Source organism: Taudactylus pleione, unplaced genomic scaffold (genome assembly GCF_031769625.1).
Source record: "Taudactylus pleione unplaced genomic scaffold, aTauple2 ptg001084l, whole genome shotgun sequence".
Taxonomy (NCBI): Eukaryota; Metazoa; Chordata; class Amphibia; order Anura; family Myobatrachidae; genus Taudactylus; species Taudactylus pleione.
Genome location: NW_028285485.1, coordinates 2,536,886 through 2,551,056, shown reverse-complemented (window position 1 = coordinate 2,551,056; position 14,171 = coordinate 2,536,886). Strand labels below are relative to the sequence as shown.

Below are 14,171 nucleotides of genomic sequence, written 5' to 3'. Positions count from 1 at the left end.
CAGTTGGCTAAGTCCAGTCACGGAGCTTGTATAATACACTCAGAGGGTCATTCAGACCCGCCCGCGAGCGCAGGACGCTCGCAAGCGGGTCGATGGTGCCCTACTGCGCATGACGGAGGGAGCCTTGTCGTGCGCATGCGCGAGACCCGGCTAGCGACGGGCTCTCCGTCGCTCCAGGTCTCGCACCAAAGGGGGCGTGCTGTCGATGTTGATTGACAGCACGCCCCCTTTGGTGGGCGTGCCGGGGGCGTGGCTGCCAGACGGAGGCGTTCCAATGGGAACGCCTACCGTCTGAAGCCGGCCCCACTGACATCAGTAGTGATGTCAGTGGGAGTGATTTTAGCTCTGATAGAGCCAAAATCACTCCAGGGCTTGCGGCAGTGAGACCCTACCGCAGGGTCTCCGTCGCAGCCCGATGGTCGCGATGGTCTTGACCATCGCGACCATCATCATGGACGCTCGCTATAGCTGTGGGTGGTCACCCACAGCTATGCGAGCGTCGAAGAGGCCGCTCCATTCTCATGTAGGAGGGCCCTGGTCAGAGCGTCCGGGTCTGAATCAGGCCCTCAGTGGGCTAAGCCCAGTCAAGGAGCTTGTATAATATAAATAATACACTCAGTGGGCTAAGTCCAATTACGGAGCTTGTATAATACACTCAGTGGGCTAAGGGCCTGATTCAGAGCCGCTTGTAAGCGGCCGCTCGCTCCGAGCGATGTTCGCACATATGCGCATGCGTCATAATGCGCATGCACCAACCAGTCATTGTGGTCGGAAATCGTGCGCTCACAAAACAGCGAGTGCCTGCTAATTTGAGTGACAGAATGAGGCGTTTGTGGGTGGTAACAGGGGAAGGTGCTTGAAAACGGGGAGTGGAGATCCGAACGCAGGCGTGCCAAACGGTCAAAACGGGCGTTTAATGGGAGTGCATAATTAGTAAGGGAGTGTCATCGACCACGTCACTTGGTTGTCTTTTAACCTGAACTGCTTGCAGTGATTGCGGGAAGTAAAACCTACCACAAGCACTGCGAGCAGTTCAGACACCTTTCGATGTACTCGATTAATCTAATAAATAGCGGAGATGACGTATCATGCGAACGGCCAGGGGGCGTCTTTACAAAATAGTGAGCGCATGTTTCGTTCGCTCGCTCAGACATAGAGGCGTCAACAGACCGCAAAGAGCGAGCGCTCAATTTAAATAGCCGGCCCCTTTATCTGAACGACCGTTCGCAAATAGCGTCCGGCTCTGAATCAGGCCCTAAGTCCAGTCACGGAGCTTGTATAATACACACAGTTGGCTAAGTCCAGTCACGGAGCTTGTATAATATACACACAGTGGGCTAAGCCCAGTCACGGAGCACACAGTGGCAAGAAGTAGAACTACTCTCTCTAACACATCTAACACTAGTCTCGCTTTTCCCCTCTCTATCACTACCTAACTAAGCGTGACTGTTCCGTCTGGATACAGCCACGCGACATGGCGCTGACAGCCGGGCGCCGCGCCTTTTATAGAGGCCGAACGTCACCCGGCTCTCACGAGGACTCGCGAGAATCCGACGCCAGACGGGTGACGTTCGGCCTCGAGGTGGAATCCGAGTCAGGCGGGAACACCCGAACTTGCGTTCGGGTGGACTCGGATTCCACCTGTTCGGAGCGGTTCGCGCTCATCACTAGATAGTGTGAGATCGCTCGCAGTGCCCTGGACGCAGCAGCCCGATTTGGGGACGCGGCGGTGGCCGTTTGGGGACGGAGCGAGGGCGGCGTCAGGCTGCGTTGCAGAAAAAGGAGTCATGCTGCCTCCATTTTCTGGGCGTATTTCTCGTCGCTCGCCGGGTCTCGCGCAAGCGCACGACGGAGCTCCCTCCGTCGTGGGCTTGCGCATTCTCACAACATCGACCCGCTTGTGAGTGAACTTTGCTTGCGAGTGGGTCTGAATGACCCCCACAGCTTCATTGTCTTCAGCAGCGTATATATTCCCAGGTCATCCAAAGAGAGGGTTACTTAGAAGACCGGTGTTCACGCAAGTGATCCAATGCCGCAAGGAGGCGTCTATTGACCCAAGACGCCTCCTGCGGCATCAGCATGTGATCACACAGCCGCCGTGTGATTAATGTACGAGTACATCTCTGAATCAGGCTCTTAGGGAACAATTCAATTAAATGTGATGTAGGGGCGATGTATGGCGTTGCGTAGTTGCGTCGGCATGTGAACGCCAGCCGTGGCACCCTATATTGCCCCTACATTGTGGATTTTACCTAGCGCCCCCTTAGACCTGCGCAGGAAAATGCATGATGTTAGGCTACCGTATGTATGGATTGCACATTGCCTGTGCCTTGCGCCAGAATAAGCGATCGTACATTGCAAGTAATTGCATGGACACTCTAAGAACATTAGAATGATACCAGCAGCACATAATAGTACAGATCAGCCAACTCGCACGTGTTCCTGTAAAGTTTAAAGTGGGAGGGTCTATGCCAACAAGTAAGCCAATCTGAACATCTCAACATTAACAAACTCAGGGCCTGATCCAGCAAGGATCGCAAGTGCAAAAAACGCACGCACCCGGTCGATTGTTATGTTCTGCGCATGCATCGCACTGCGCAAAACAGCCACTGCGATCGGAAAATGCGATCACAGCGACTATGCAGACCCATCGCAGAGTGATTGACAGGAAGTAACCGTTTAGGGGTGGTGACGAGGGGGGGGTTCAGCGAAACGCAGGCGTGCCAGTGCATTTCAACGCCGTCACAGGGGCGTGCATAATTAAGCCCCTGCGACGGCATACGCAGCCTCACCTCTAGATATCGACAGGGAGTTTAGCAGTTTGTGAGTGAGGTCTGACCTACCTTGATTGTGCGTGAGGCTCCGATGGTACTCGATGTTACCGATGTTTTCGCAGACTTACAAGGTATTACGGATATGAGTAAAGGGAAGTGGGCGTCTTTATGTTGCAATCGAAGTCATTTGCATAATTGCGTAGAAGAACTGCGTACGGGCTTGCTGCCGCGATCGCATCAGCGATCCTTGCTGAATCAGGCCCTTAGAGCAGAGATGTGAGCCTATTATCAGTCCCAAGTGGCTGCATTACAATGAGTGCACCTATATGCATTATAAATCCATTTTAATTCATTACACTCGTTGAAAATGTTAAGTAAGAATAGGACTTTATACATACAGCCATCGCACTGAACCAAATGGGCACATTACAATGAGTGCACCTACTGTATGTACAGTATAAATTCATTTTAATTCATTACACTTGTAGAAAATGTTAAGTAAGAATAGGACTTTATACGTAAAGCCATCGCACTGAACTAAGGGCCTGATTCAGAGCCGCTTGTAAGCGGCCGCTCGTTCGTTCCGAGCGATGTTTGCCCAACTGCGCATGCGTACGGATCGTAATACGCATGCGCGAACCAGTCAGTGCGGCCGAAAATCGTTTGTTCGCTAAATAGCGAATGCCTGCTAATTTGAGTGACAGAATGAGGCGTATGTGGGTGGTAACAGGGGAAGGTGTTTGAAAACAGGGAGTGGAGATCAGAACGCAGGCGTGCTTAAAGGTCAAAACGGGTGTTTTATGGGTGTGTATAATTAATACAGCAGCGTCATTGACCACGTCACTGGGTTATTTTATAGTCAGAACTGCTCGCATGATTGCGGTAGGAAAAACCAACCACAAGAATAGCGAGCAGTTCATACACTGGTCGATGTACTCGATTAATCTAATAAATAGCGGACATGACGTAGGATGCGAGCGGCCAGGGGGCGTAGTTTCCAAAAAAACGACCGCAAGCTTTGTTCGCTCGTTCAGATATAGAGGCGTGAACAGACCGCAAAGAGCGAACGGTTCATTTGAATAGCCACCCCTATTTTCTGGACGAACGACCGCAAATAGCGTCCGGCTCTGAATCAGGCCCTAAGTGAGCACATTACAATGAGTGCACCTATGTACAGTATAAATCCATTTGAATTCATTACACTTATTGAAAATATTAAGTATGAATAGGACTTTATAGGTACAGCCATCGCACTGCATTGTGTCCGCCCTATTCTGTTCTGTGCCATTTGCATTTGCAAAGCTTCCACATTTCTCATTGTCCTGCCACAGCTCTTCCTAAATTCAGAACTAACTGTCTTTCTGCTTCCTACCTGGGAATTATTTAACCAAAGTATTTCAGATTTCCTCAATATCTCCAAATGTCGCCGAAGGGGTTATCAAAAACTTTAAAAAAAAGGAAAAAGAAAATGGTGGAACCTTTCATTTTGCTCATGTATTGTGAGTATCTATACTTATAACAAAGTTGTAATGGTTGTGTCTGTACACAGAATTTTTTTTTTGAAAATTGAACTCCTTGGGTCTGTGGGCCTGATTCAGAGCCGCTCATAAGCGGCCACTCGTTCGCACAACTGCGCATGCGTATGGGTCGTAATGCGCATGCGCAAACCAGTCATTGCAGTCGGAAATCGTGCGCTTGCTAAACAGCGAGGGGCTGCTAATTTGATTGACAGAATGTACCGTTTGTGGGTGGTAACAGGGGAAGGTGCTTGAAAACGGGGGAGTGGAGATCCGAACGCAGGCGTGCCTAACGGTCAAAAGGGCGTTTAATGGGAGTGCATAATAAGTAAAGGAGCGTCATCGACCACGTCACTTGGTTGTCTTTTAGCCTGAACTGCTCGCAGTGATAGCGGGAAGTAAATCCTACCACAAGCACTGTGAGCAGTTCAGATGCCTTTCGATGTTCCCGATTAATCTAATAAATACCGGAGATGACGTGTGATGCGAACGGCAAAGGGGCGTCTTTACAAAATAGCGAGCGCATTTTTCGTTCGCTCACTCAGACATAGAGGCGTCAACAAACCGCAAAGAGCGCGTGCTCAATTTAAATAGCCGGCCCCATTTTTTGAACGACCGTCCGCAAATAGCATCCGACTCTGAATCAGGCCCTGTGTATGAACTATGGAGACAAAAATGTTTGGGTTTTTTCTGAATTTTTGTTTGGTTTGTCTGTGCGGGATGAATTAAATTGCGTTTCATACCACAAGAAATTGTGGTATGTATTATCTAATTGTGACATCAGAGAGAGGAGCAATAAAGGAAACAACAGACGCTTGGTGTGTGCAGGCTCCTCAAGTCAAAAATGACTAGTTCTATATAAATATAATTTTTTGGGGACAAATTTAGTTTTAGGGACTGTTTGTGAACTATGGAGACAATTTTTTTTTTTATCGGAATTTGCATGACTATATATACCCCAAACGCAAACAGTTATATATGTGTGCATATAGAAATTCATGGATATATATATATATATACAGTGCATCCAGAAAGTATTCACAACGCTTCACTTTTTCCACATTTTGTTATGTTACAGCCTTATTCCAGCCTCTGTTTGAAAAACGACAGTTGGGAGCTGATTGGTTGATCGTTTATCACTCTACACTTTATCACTTCCCAGGGCTTCAGACATCTGCCCCAATACCCCATAATGACAACGTGGCGGTGTACTGACATTGGTGGAATGGCTGTCACACTGTGGCGGTTTACTGATATTGGTGGAATGGCTCTGTCACACTGTGGCGGTTTACTGATATTAGTGGAATGACCCTGTCAGAATGTGGCGGTGCACTAATATTAGTGGAATGGCTCTGTCAGACTGTGGCGGTGCACTAATATTAGTGGAATGGCTGTCAGACTGTGGCGGTGTACTAATATTAGTGGAATGGCTCTGTCAGACTGTGGCGGTGTACTAATATTAGTGGAATGGCTCTGTCAGACTGTGGCGGTGTACTAATATTAGTGGAATGGCTCTGACAGACTGTGGCGGTGTACTAATATTGGTGGAATGACTCTGTCACACTGTGGCGGTGTACATACTGATGGGGCTCTGTCACATTGTGGCGGTGCACTAATATTGGTGGAATGGCTGTCACACTGTGGCGGTGTACTAATATTGGTGGGGCTCTGTCACCCCGTGGCAGTGTACTAATATTGGTGGAATGGCTCTGTCACACTGTGTAGCGGGGTACTGATATTGGTGGAATGGCTCTGTCACACTGTGGCGGTGTACTAATATTGGTGGAATGGCTGTCACACTGTGGCGGTGTACTAATATTGGTGGAATGGCTCTGTCAGACTGTGGCGGTGTACTAATACCGGTGGAATGGCCCTGTCACACTGTGACGGTGTACTAATATTGGTGGAATGGCTCTGTCACACTGTGTAGCGGTGTACTAATATTGGTGGAATGGCTCTGTCACACTGTGTAGCGGTGTACTGATATTGGTGGAATGACTGTCACACTGTGGCGGTGTACTAATATCGGTGGAATGGCTCTGTCACACTGTGGCGGTGTACTAATATTGGAGGAATGGCCCTGTCACACTGTGGCGGTGTACTAATATTGGTGGAATGGCCCTGTCATACTGTGGTGGTGTACTAATATTGGTGGAATGGTTGTCACACTGTGGCGGTGTACTAATATTGGTGGAATGGCCCTGTCACACTGTGGTGGTGTACTAATATTGGTGGAATAGCTGTCACACTGTGGTGGTGTACTAATATTGGTGGAATGGCCCTGTCACACTGTGGTGGTGTACTAATATCGGTGGAATGGCCCTGTCACACTGTGGCAGTGTACTAACATTGGTGGAATGGTTGTCACACTGTGGCGGTGTACTAGTATTGGTGGAATGGCCCTGTCACACTGTGGCGGTATACTAATATTGGTGGAATGGCCCTGTCACACTGTGGTGGTGTACTAATATTGGTGGAATGGTTGTCACACTGTGGCGGTGTACTAATATTGGTGGAATGGTTGTCACACTGTGGCGGTATACTAATATTGGGTCACCCAGTGTTATCAGTTTCTGTCTTCCAACGAGATGTACTGTAGGCAGAAATATATCTAATAAAAAATACCTGGAAAAGCACAACTGAAAATGTCACACAGGAACTCCTATTGTGTGTTCAGTGTTGGATATGGGCCTCCTAAATGTCTTTACCCCCAGTGACGCAAGCCCGTTGCCCCTTCTGCCTGTTCCTTGTCCCAGCCCTTTTTAGTCCCAATTATTGCAAGGTTAATTGACATATGTTATAAACATCCTACATATGTGTGTGCAGAGTGCACATAAAAAATATGAGATCTGTCTCTGACCCACTTTAGACTACAAATTCCCAAATCATGAAATCTTACACTATCATCTTCTAGATCAAACCCACCTTACCGTTATATTACTGTACCACAATACAATACGAAAACTGAGGACAATTGTAACAGAAACATTTACAGGATGGACTCAAGCTAGTAACCGGACTTGTAAGATGTAGCTAATTATTACCGAAAAATTAAAATTTATCTCAAACATAAACATATCATATCTGCCGCTTTGATAGCTCAATGCATTATTATTATTAACATTATTATTTACATTTTTATACTGCAATTATTTTAATTAGTAAAGACAACTTTCCAACATCCCCTCCCCTAAAGAGTTTCATCGGTGTTAGTTATGCCTTAATCAATGAGAGTGACTGCACGACACAACCAAATACTGCATTTCTGTGTGCCTTGGTACCGTACGTGATCGATAGAAATGAAATCCTACTTACAGTACATGCATGCCCCCATTCACACCATCACTTCTGCTCTCCATACAAATCAAAAGAGTGACACAGAGAGATGTTCAGTGAAGGACGAGCAAAAAACACAAAACAAAACAAAAAAACCTCACTGGGGCACCTTCCGCTCAGCTATACGATCTGTCAAGATCTGTTTCACTCCATCCTCCCAACACATCAGCCTGAAGCAGTGACCACCGCTAGACACCACTGTCCTTTCAAAACCGAAGCCTCTCCATGTTGTCACGGACATATTCAACCCCCCCCCCCAAAAAAAAAATCTGTTTTCGCTGCTGCTTAATCAACTCAGCTCCTAAGAATCCCTATCAAAAATCTCTTTCATTTTATAAAAGCCACCCTCCACGCCAGGCACACACCCCTGTACGATCCTCCGCAGCTTCGCCAACGAGCTCACACTATTCATCTTTCCTGGTGACCGTGAAGCGACGTTGACAGTTATTTGACAGTAATTATTTAGAATCCATGATAGCAAATCACTGCCAGCATCCACACTTCACATACCCAGGAGCCTTTTGACTCCCATCTCCGCATGCCCCTTTCCATTACACTTCCATCCACTCTTCTACTTTTAACCTCATCCGTGCTGTGGACGAGGCAGTGGGGATACGAACAAGTAACCCAATGTTCCCTAGCAACAGAGGGGTTAATATCCAATGTGCAATACAGAGTACAAATATCATGTCCTGTTCTCACCCAACCCCCTCGTGCAGCAAATGATTGTGTTTATGTATCTGTACAGCTGCCAAACTGCAACAGCTGCTGGACCTAGGAGCTTGCAATCTATGCCATATCGAGCCATGTGCTCTGTTTTGAGTTTTTTTGTCATTTTCTTCTGGTAGTGCAACCGGAACTAAAAGAAGTCTCCTTGGTCTCTTTAGTAACATAGACCCAGTCTTTGAGTATGTTCCTATTAAGATGATAATAAACTAGTAACAAAAGGATTATGATGGATTAGGAGATGAAAGCAATATTCCCCATCTCTCTCTATCCATGGACATGTTTCTTTAATCTAGCACAAGTAAAGTATGGGCACAGGGCTGCCTTCAGAGAAACATTCTTAGACACTCTCCACCACCCCCCATCTTCACCAGAAAACACAATTACAATAATAACATCATCACAATAATAACGCTGAGCGACAGGGGGGATGCAGGAGGAAAGAAAATATAATGGCAAGCCAGGAGATTCAAGCATGTCAAGGGAGAGAGGGAGAGAGAGAAGAGAGAGAGTGTGTGTGAGAGAGAGAGAGAGAGAGAGAGAGAGAGAGAGAGAGAGAGAGAGAATGAATAAGGGTGGGGGGGAATTGGATATGAATAAACAAAAATATGGCGAGTGGCCTGAGGTTGTTACACTGTCAGATCAGGTTTTCTCTCTCCAGCTCTATAGCTACAGTATAGGCTTTTGTTACAGGCAGAGCGGTCATTTGCATGGAATTTTGCTATCACACCCCCCAGCACACCTCCCTCCACTCAGATACACAGCCACACTCACTCCCCGGACCCACGGACAGGCAGGAAGGGGGGGTACAGCAAGCTAGTGATGGAGGGGTGGGATGCAGAGGGCAGGGGGGTGCGGTGAAAAGGCCGGGAGTGGGTGTCAGAGTAGCAGGGAGGGGGGGCATAGAATGCAATGCAAACCTTTGGAACGTTGCCCCAGCCGGAGTTGTGCCCCTCTCGCTCCGCTCTCCTGCGCACTGACAAGATCAGGCTGAGACGCACCGGTCCATGCTGCTATCTGCAGCACCTCACTCCTTCTCTGGCAGCCTCCACACTGACACTTCTGCAAAGTTTAGCAGCAGAGCCTGGGTGTCTGATCACCGCTCACATCTTGCATTGTCTCCCACTCAGGAGCTGCTGCTGCTGCTGGGGCAAGTGTTGCCCTCTGGGTGGTGGGCTTGGCTGCAATGTGTGGATGGTGGGCAGGGGCAAAGCCAGTGAAATACTATGATTTGTAGCAGCTAAGTCAGTGTTATAGATACACTAGCTGATCACTGTCAGGCTGCAGATATGTGTATGACAGTGGGTGCTAAAACGAATTTAGGTGATACTGTGAAAGAGAAACACTTCAGCTGCTGCGGAAACTCTTGGCAAGTTGGGTTGTCATTGGGCTGCCGGTTCATTGATTCAATGTTCGGAAATTTGCGGCACGTTCTTGAAGTTCAGTTAGCCGCGAGTTCCGTACTGTAAATCAATATATAATGGGTGCGGTGTGTGCAGGCCTCTGGGTGCAGGGGAGCCTACACCGCACACCCTGCACCTATACCTCCTAAAACTTACCTCTCTGAAGTCCCACGTCAGCTGGAGAGGCACTACACAGAACGCCTGGAAAATGCCCGCAGCGGCCACTTTCCCAGGATTCTGCGCATGTGTAGTAGGGAAATCGCATGCACCGTAGACTCCGAGCACAGACTAGTGCCAGGAGTCAGTATGCCACGGCCACCGGAGAGAGGAGGGGGCCCCGGATGGTGAGTGAACAGCTGGGGCAATTCAGTTACAAGTAGTGGCGGCTCCAAAATTCAAATAGGGGAGTCAAACCAACTGCCGGTGATTCCCGGCCGGCAAAATTTGGCAGCGTTTGGGGTGGCAGTTGGTGTGGCAACTCTATTTGAATTTTGGACTGTGCTGCAGCAACACCAATCCGCGGGCATCGCGCCTTTGTTCTGCAGTCTACGATCTATGTGATGTGCCTGAAAGAGTAGGGAAATAGTCCTGAATCCCCAAAAAGTGTAAAATAAGATAGCAAGTGGCCATAAGGACAGTGTGGGAAGCTGTTAGCGGCCATAGGCATATAGGAGGCTGTTATGTCACAGGTTGGATTTCATAACTTCTATTAATGAATTATAAATAATGACCAACATGCGTATTTCAGCAAATAAAAGTGTTTAGAATATTCTGAGGTACATTTAAATGTATCTTTTGAGATTTATGTGTACATACAAGTAGTAAAATATCGGTGGGAAAAAATAATTTCAACTCCTCACATCAATATGTCCTATATCATAACACCATCTCTGTTTTTTTAGAGAAATTTTCGTGAAAACTTAATTATCTTTACTGACCATATTTAACTATTTAAACGAATGTAAATATATGCATTAGGAGGGGTGTACTAGAGGCGCTGCACTATTATGGGCCTGATTCAGAGATGGACGCTAATGCATTCGCAACTGCGATCTCGCACACGGCTGCTGTGCTACAATGTAACCAGCTGGAAATGTATTGGGACGCAAGTGCGTACTAATACGCAGCCGCCATCACTGATCATTCGATAATCGGCCATCTGAGTAGCCCGCGCAAAATGGCCGCCTGAACTGAGCTGTCGAAACCACTTTACTTAATCTGCATATGGGATTGTAGTTGTGGGCTACGTCACACCCGGAAAAGGGCCGGGACACACCTGCTTTTTGTGCCGCGTCTCCCAGTTACCTCCCCCCAAGCGGTGCCTGACTGTCAATCACTTTGCAAAGTAATACTCACGGCAAGTGGCATCGTAAAGATTCCTTGGCAAGTGCGCAGTGCGACTGTGACACATGAGCTGTCGACCGATAACACTGCGCAATAGTGAAAAATGTTTCCGACATGAAAATAGTAACTTCTGATTGATTCCAGTATTGGAAGAAACGAATGTGACATTGAAAACTCTCAGTAAGTTCTCGGTTCCGAGATATAGGGGCATATTCAATTGGGTGCGAAAAGTCAGTTTCTATGGAAAAATTTTGCCGGTGAAGTCATTTCGCCAGGCGCAAACTTATCCCCGTATTCAATTCCAAAGACTTTTCGCCGGTGCGGAAAGTCAATGCATTGGTATAGGCGAAAAATATTTGCCTATGAAAGCTGTCGAAAAAAAAAGTGCAGAATTGGGGTTTGGGGTACAAACTTGCGGGAACCCCCCTGCACCCTTGGGACAGCCCCACCAAGGTAAACTGTGTCAAAAAAGTTTAAAAAAAACTAGTGAAATAGACTCCAGGGGGGGCCCCAAGTATGCCCCAGGTGTTTTTAAGTTTGCAGGTGGTTGCGGCAGGTGGACTTTTTATGTTTTTTAAAAGTTCACTTTAGCAACTTTAAAATAAGCTAGCACCCATTTTCATGTACCCCAAATTTGCTGGGACTACTTATTTTCTGCAAAAAAAAGGCTAAATACTATTCTTCACCACTTCTGCAAAGACGCTAAATAGCAGCTATTGAGATCATTTAAGTAGCCAAATGCCTTCAGCAGGTCTATTCGGGGTTTCTATGGTGATCCCCAATGTCAGTGCATCTTTAGGGGGATGTCAGGCTGATTTCCACAAATCTGACAGGACTATTCGCCGGGTCCTGTTTTGCCGATTTCTAATTGAATACTGGGATAAGTGGGAACGAGCACGATACTTTTCCGCATTGGAAAACCAGCGATGTCGGCGAAAAGTCTGGCATGAGAAAAGTACGGGACTTTTCGCACCTAATTGAATATGCCCCTTAGACCATTTATGATGATGTGGGGGTAATTTATTAAATACTAGGGAATTTTAGCATCTAGAGAATATATAGGTTGGCAAACCTGAATACAAAAATGCTAAGTCATTGCAGGCCATGGAGTCACTGCAGGCCATATAGTCATTGCAGGCCATGAAGTCACTGCAGGCCATGAAGTCACTGCAGACCATGTAGTCACTGTAGGCCATGTAGTCGCTGCAGGCCATGGAGTCACTGCATGCCATGTAGTCATTGCAGGACATGTAGTCACTGCAGGCCATGGAGACACTGCAGGCCATGGAGACACTGCAGGCCATGTAGTCACTGCAGGCCATGTACTCACTGCAGGCCATGTACTCACTGCAGGCCATGGAGACACTGCAGGCCATGGAGTCACTGCAGGCCATGGAGTCACTGCAGGCCATGTAGTCATTGCAGGCCATGTACTCACTGCAGGCCATGTACTCACTGCAGGCCATGGAGACACTGCAGGCCATGGAGTCACTGCAGGCCATGGAGTCACTGCAGGCCATGTAGTCATTGCAGGCCATGTACTCACTGCAGGCCATGTACTCACTGCAGGCCATGGAGACACTGCAGGCCATGGAGTCACTGCACGCCATGGAGTCACTGCAGACCATGGAGTCACTGCAGGCCATGAAGTCATTGCAGGCCATGAAGTCATTACAGGCCATGGAAAATAATGTCCATCACAGTCCTCTGCTTGATCAAAGCAAAATTCTTCTGCCCTCTTTAAACATCAAACTCGGACTTATAAAGAACTTTATAAAGGGGATGAACTATGATGGAGAAGCTTTCAAGGACCTGAAAGGAAAATGTCTACTTCTGAGTGATGCTGAAGTTAAGGAAGGAATCTTTGTTGGCCCACAAATCAAGTCAACTTCTTAAGGATGAAAACTATTACTGAGTTCTCCAGGTTACTGAGAAAGCAGCTTGGGGAGCCTTTAGAGGTGCTGTGCATGGCTTCTTGGGTAACAGAATAACTGGAAACTATATTGAGATTTTGAACAACCTTCTAGAAGATTATCATCAATTAGGCTGCAACATGTCGCTCAAAATCCACTTTCTTGACTCTCATCGGGACTCTTCCCTGACACCTGCTGTGCAGTGATTAAAGAGCGTGGTGAGCGATCCCAAGACATCTCAGCAATGGAAGGAAGATATCAGGGTAGGTGGAACATCTCTATGCTTGCTGACCACTGTTGGACAGTGACAAGAGATGCCCCAGAAGAGGAGTACAAGCGACAAGCAAAGAGAAAGCACTCTCATGAATAGGTCACTGTGTGAGATAGAACTTTCGGTTGCTGTATGTTATGTTTTGTGTTCTTATTTGCGATTGAATTGAAACAACTTATTTATGGTGTATCCAGAAAAAATATCAGGTTATTTGAAAATGCTATTCACTATGACCAGGGCCGGATTAATGTCTATGGTGGCCCCTGGGCAACAAACATGTGGGGGCCCCTATTAAATGTGACAAACTGGGGGTATGCGCAATGGGGACCCCAGTAGTGGTAGTGCCCCGTATGCAGAGCCCACAGTAGAGGTGCCCTTTATGCAGTGCCCCCAGGAGTTGTGCCCCTTATGCAGTGCCTCTTATGCAATACTCCCATTAGTAGTGCCCCTAGTAGTCATGCCCCCTGTGGTAGTGTCCGCAATAGTAATGCCCCCTGTATAAATGCCCCAGTAGTAATACCCCTGTAGTTGTGACCCCAATAGTAATGCCCCCAGTAGTCATGCCCCCTATGTGTGCCCAATAGTAATGCCCCCTGTATAAATGCCCTCAGTAGCAATACCCCTGTAGTTGTGCCCCCAGTAGTCATGCCCCCTGTGGTAGGGGTACCAGTAGTAATGCCCCCTGTAGTACCCTCTGTATAAATGCCCCCAGTAGTAGTGACCCAATAGTAATGCCCCGCTTTCAAGTAGTAGAGCCCCCAATAGTAATGCCCCGAGTAATGCACCCAGAAGTGGTGCCCCCCGAGTAATGTCCCCCCTAAATAATGCCTCCAGTAGTAATACCCCCCGAGTAGCCCCCAGTAGAAGAGCCGCTTGCACAAAATAAA

General features: G+C 47.5%; 1 long non-coding RNA gene across 1 annotated transcript in view; it reads right to left on the bottom strand.

Moving 5' to 3' along the window:
- The window catches only part of LOC148453838 (uncharacterized), a 232,600-nt gene extending 223,139 nt beyond the window's left edge, over positions 1 to 9,461 (bottom strand). Inside the window, exon 1 of the long non-coding RNA XR_015874864.1 lies at positions 9,274 to 9,461. This is a non-coding gene — a long non-coding RNA (uncharacterized LOC148453838). The remainder of the gene's footprint in view (positions 1 to 9,273) is intronic.
- Between the last annotated feature and the right edge of the window lie 4,710 nt (positions 9,462 to 14,171).